Source organism: Seriola aureovittata, chromosome 7 (genome assembly GCF_021018895.1).
Source record: "Seriola aureovittata isolate HTS-2021-v1 ecotype China chromosome 7, ASM2101889v1, whole genome shotgun sequence".
NCBI classification, from domain to species: domain Eukaryota; kingdom Metazoa; phylum Chordata; class Actinopteri; order Carangiformes; family Carangidae; genus Seriola; species Seriola aureovittata.
Genome location: NC_079370.1, coordinates 8632009 through 8638032, shown reverse-complemented (window position 1 = coordinate 8638032; position 6024 = coordinate 8632009).

Sequence of the window (6024 nt, the reverse complement as noted above, 5' to 3'; positions counted from 1 at the left end):
AGCTATATGTCCCACTGCCAAGATGGATCAGGATGAGGTACGTTGCTCCCTAATCTGAATAAAAATCCACAATAACAGTGTGAAGTCACCGCTGATAAATAATGTGTGTGATCTTGTGAAAACTTCCGACTTAACGAACTATGCCGCCTGACTTAAAGTATAATAAAATCGAATTTTATTTCATCAGAATTACATCAAATGACGTCCCAAGCCATGTTTTTTTTTACGGTACTCAAACTCAGCTGTGCTACTGTAACGTTACATCTACAACTTCTGTTTTACAGTTGTGTCACTGACGATAAATGCTAAAAGCTACTGTGCCGAACTTTCACCATATCAGATCTTCAGTTGATCAAATGTTGATATTGAGGAAGTGTTTGATATTTTGAGTCAGTTTCTAGCTAATCATCTCGTCTGCCCCAGAGAAACACTTGATTGGCTTGATCTGGATGCAAACTGCAGAATGATACAACCTACAGTTGATGGATAAGAGTGGGGAAACCCCGGCACAGCTGCACCACCTCTCTGAGAAGCTGTACGAGCAACTGAAAGTATTCAAACAGAATTATGCTTCTTCACACTATGCACTGTGCAGTCTCAGACATTTTAAGTGCAAGCTTTTAATATAACCCCTTCTCCATGTACTGACACTAACAATATGATTTGGAATTAATTGCATAAATGAGTAGGATAGCTCATTTGTTTATTTTTCCCCTCTTGTTCATTATTGAATTAAATGACACAATCCAATTAGTAGTGTGCATTACCCTTTCTTGCAGTTTGATTAAGCAAGTAAAATATTAAGGCTGATGCTCAGCCAAATTATGTTGCATTACAAATCCTCCAAATCACAGGGCTTTTCATTCATGTGCAAAGATTTCCTACAGAAACTCTGAGCTATAGGCTGAGAACAAGCAAGCCTTCATCTGTCAGTAGTTTTGGATTAAAGCTATAAAGTCTGGCCTGTCCACAGATGTCTAGTTTAATATGCATGCCATTAAATGTAAATAAAACTCTGGCATGCGTCTGTTTATACTTCATTTTCCCATGTAATCATGTACAGAATTTGATAAACAAAAAAAGATTTCTCTTCACTGGTTGCTGTCTGACAATGTTATGATTAGGCAGAATATTTCCATTGTCATCGCAGCTATTCTTGTAATGTCTTTTCCCTCCTGTTGGATCGCCAGGAAAACAAATATTTGAATAGAAATGACCTCAATTTCGAGGGAACATTTCATTTGGCTGGAGCGCGTGTTATACATCTTGAGGAATGGCAACATGTCAGGCCTGCCAAGCTGATTCCCTGAGTAGCTAAAAATGACAGCGCTTACAGCCAGCACCGTCCTCACTGTACATGTGTGCCGAGTGTTTTGGATGTCACTACAAATATTTTACAAATCGGGCACAGAGGATGTTTTGTTTTCCTCTCACTCTGATTATATTCACTCTTTTTCCTTCCTCCCATGGAGAGCTGTGACACAGGCAGACCGTGTTTTCATTGTCAATCAAACGATCACCTGACAAGGTCTCCAGAAAACACCTTTTGGCTGTGTCCTGGCATATTACTGTGACGGTCTGTCTGCTGGAGAACAACAGCTGTTGAAATAGTTGAAGGTTATCACTTTTTATTTTCTCAACAACGTGGTAGGTGTCATTTATAAAGGCACTGACACATTGCAGCTGGCTCTACGGAGGAACTGCTTCAACATGAGGAGAATTAAAATACTTTTTTTTTTTTTTTTTAAGCTATCTACTGGGGTGGATAAACTGCCAGAAAATATAACACATGACCCCAATTTGTCCAGTGCTTATGACAGATTTCTCTCCTTGCAGGTCAGAATGATTGTGAGGAGGTTTACTTTCTCTTTTAACCAATCTTTAGCAAGGGTTGAGACATTAACTTGGCAGAGTGTGTGGTCTGTAATCTGGGTGAATGGCTGTGTCATACATCAAAACACTTGGCAAAAGTCCCTGGGTTCAAAACTGTTTGGAAAAACCAATAAACAGCGAGTGAGAGACAAAAAGAATGAATCTGTCCAGGCCAGTGAAAGGAGTTCCTGATTTTAGTTACAGTAGTACTCTGCAATCCTGAGTGATTGATTCCAGGACTTAACATTACCATATGTTAGACAAACATATATATTTGTCTAGCAGTGCAGTGTACTCGACCACTCTCCACAGACAACTTGATCAATTGTTGTACAAACTTTCCACTCAACAAAAAATTGGAAGCAAATATAAGCAAAGATCAAAATTGCCGAGCCCAACCAGCGCTTTGTCAAAGGGACATCAGTGAAGAAATTGAGCACTCATGAAACAATGGAAAAGACGGGGAGAGCATCTATTTGCAATAATAAAGTGCAAATACAAGCAGCCGGCCCTTAATGGAACTCCTCACTGTATCGCTCATTGCCGGGCCCACCCCCCACAAGGCTTAGCAAGATTGAATACACCATATGTTAATCTGGAGCTTTTCCCCTCGTAAGTGGCACTGACAGCATGGTTTTGGCACTACCCTTGTCCTTCCCATAATGCATCAATCCAAAAGCTCATTTAGGCAGTCACTTCACAGTCACCACACAAAAAAAAGAGGACTGGAGCTTTTATTTGGTTCTTAGATCACTGCAATCCATTCCCCTTTTGTACTGTATATCTTACATAGTTTATCTGCTCAGAGGTTTGTTGTGCTCTGTACAAACTACCTCCCACAGAAGCTTAAATCAAGAGATTTTACGTGACTGATCAACACAGGTATGAAGGTTGACACATAGCTCATGTCCAACCCTATCTCCTGGAAATTATGTTTATGTTTTTTGATTTCTCAATTATGTAACCTGGCAACATTCTTCTACTGATGGAAGCGCTACATTTATGTACCATGCCAAATTCACAGGGCGGTGAGATCTATGCAGCAAAAGCACTTTAAGGTTTGGTTAAGAGTGTAAGTGTTGATAAAGTAAAAACATTGTGTTTCATGCTTCAAGTTGTTATTTAACTAAGACCTTGGATCTTTCCCCAGCCTTTACTAAATCATTTGAGTGCCACAATATGACCATAACATACCTGATCTTGTTTTAGTTGCTATGAGTGGATATTGTATTTCAAGGAAGGAAAACTTTGTAGGAAAATAAATCAAATACCTTTTGCTGATACAGTCAGTATCAACATTTTGTAACATGGTAAAATACACCCCTTATTATATTGACAGAAAGCAAACCTATTTGCTGTGGCAAATGTGTAAAAATATCATTTCTAGGAGAGAGGGTTGTAATGTCACTGGTGCTACAACTTGTGCATTGTACTACACTACAATGTGCAAATCTTGCAAGTCTCGCCCCTGCTACACTCTGTGTGCGTGAACTCAGCTCTGATTATTATTTTGTGATATCCGTATCTCATCTAACCTTGTAATGATATTCCCTTGTCCTGCCTCAGCAGCCCTCCCCCTCCCTCCCAGTTACCCTGCTGCTGCCATGCGGCCATTTTTAGCCCCATAATTTCCTTGGCAGTAAGCTCCTGATGAGGTTGGTCAGGGATGAAGACTTCTATTAACTCAAATGTTGTACATGAAGGGAATTGCAGACCCATAAAGCAAGGTCTTGTCAGTCTCCCAGGTGAGCTCTAGCATGAAGAGCATAGCCTCCCTCTCCTCCCACTGGCAGATTTGCCTTAAAAGTTTCAGCGCCCGAGGGGCAAGGTAAAAACTTTGGGAAAGCTGCTTTATTTTCCCCTCCACTTCTCCAGCATTCATGCTTTACCTACTGTTTAGTGAAACTGACTCCCTCAAAAGAAAACATGTTCCACTTAGCTATAAAACATAGGAGTACAACAATGACATTATTTAATTTGAAATTATGGCCATATAAATCATGAAGATATTCTTTGTGTAGTCAGGAATTTACTCGAACAATAATTCTGTTTTTTTATATCTGACCCCGGGTTAACACAGTTCATGTCAGCTGAAACAGTGAGTTTGTGTTACCCTGTCAGAGAGTTGTTGTTACCATGGTCACAGCTTGCCTGTTTCCCCTGATTACACATGATTGTAAATGGCCATTAAAAGGTAGGCATGTCATCATTAGTTCTGAGCATCCTAACAAGTCATACTTAAGCTACCTATTGTTGGACCAGAACCCGATCATAGGGCTCCAGTTGGTTATCCAACTTCTATTTTAGCTGTTTTTATTAAAAGCAGACCTTGTTTACTTTAAATCTTGAAACTGAAGACTTTTGGATATGTGCCAACATAAAATCCAGATGAAAATTTGTTTTAATTTATCCTCCCCATTTCAATAAACCTGGGTATCTTCAGTGGAAATCTGTTAAAAACAACAGTCTGTGAGCAGTTGTAGCAGGCAAAGAAGCAAACAAGTTTGACTGAGTCAGTCAAGACGTTTTTGGTGAATAAAAATCTTTCGATCCTGTTCCTGAGTGTTTGTTGGATATTGCCCTCATATTGCTTGTGTTCTCATTTCCTGAAATGATCCGGGATGTGGAGGACAGTGCTAAAACTTGTCTGTCTAAATGTCAGCAAGAAAACCTCATTTTTTTTAATCTATAATCTGTTTGTTTTTTTTCTTTCTGCCCTATCTGCTAACAGTGTCATTTAGTATATTCCAACAAACTTTCCAGTTGTGTTATTTGACACTGAAACATTAAATGTACACATTTCCTGAAAGCTTAAGCTGTGACATGAACTGCCAGTAACTTAGTTCTGGATGTATCTGTTAAAACAAGAACTCAAGGACAGGAATTAACGGCACAGAGCATACCTCTAGTTTTTGTTCGTTTTTTTTTTTCCTCTTTTTAAATGGACATGTGTTTTCCTGGATGCAGCAGCAACAGCGTTGTTGATGGACACATACAAGCGTATTTGCAGTGGCAGGAAATTATCTCCGTAGCTGCAATCAGAGACACTGTGTTCTCAGACTACCGCATACAGATTAATGTGTTGGAGGGGGGAAAAAAAACAGTCTAAAAAATATGATGTAATAAATTACCAAGGAACCACTACTGCCTGAAGGGTTGGTTTGGGATTAAAATTCTTCCTTTCATACCTGGGGTAAGAAATATATTACACTATTACACACAGTTTCTATATTTAACAATAATATTTACGATATTTTAACATAACTGTCTTAATATGAGTCAACAGCTGAAGTATACTCTCTAAACTGAAAGTGTTGACACAAATTGCTAGACATCAATTCATTTTGATATTTAGGCTTGAGATATCAGGATTGCGTGGGAGAGTATTACTATAGTAGCTTCAATGCAGATTTTTTCCATTCACTCTTCTTGGGAAGACATGTATTTTGTTATAACCAATATGCAAACCATTAATCAAAAGGTTTTTTTTTTCATATTCTCTTGACTGTTCCTCTGCAGCATTATCGCTTCCGGCTTGTTTCAACCTGAACATGAGCAGCATGGATATTCATGGCAATTCCACCCACACGAACTACTGAAGGAACTCTTATTATTTAGTTGATAACCTCCTCTGTTATGTCAACAGTATAACATTCCCAGTGAGGTGGGATGTAGTGTAAACAGCAGTGATTAAAGCCTGTTATCTGTCCTGCCTTTTGACACTTGTATATCTGAGGCTGTGTTAAGAAGACACATTCTGTCAGGCAATAAATCTTAGTTGTTTCCCAAGGTCTAACCATGTTTACATTTAGAGCGCTGGCTTCAGTTTTGTGGAGAGTAATATCTCTAAGTCAAATCAGTGTAGTCGAATATGTCAGTAACCTTTCTGTCAAAACAGGTGTTCATTTAAAACCAGATATTCAGCAGCAACTTACTAACTATCAGTGAATCCTGAAAATATTCATGGTAAGTGTTTGCTGCCAACTACTTTTAGACATGCTCAAGTTTCCGGTAGTTCAACTTTATTGAAGTTGTGAATGGGCAAAACTAATCAGAGGTTCCATGTTTACATTCGGCGTGAGCAGAGCAGTGGCATATTTCGGTCAACTAGTAGTAGGAATTAACGCAACATACAAAATGAATTAAACTGGA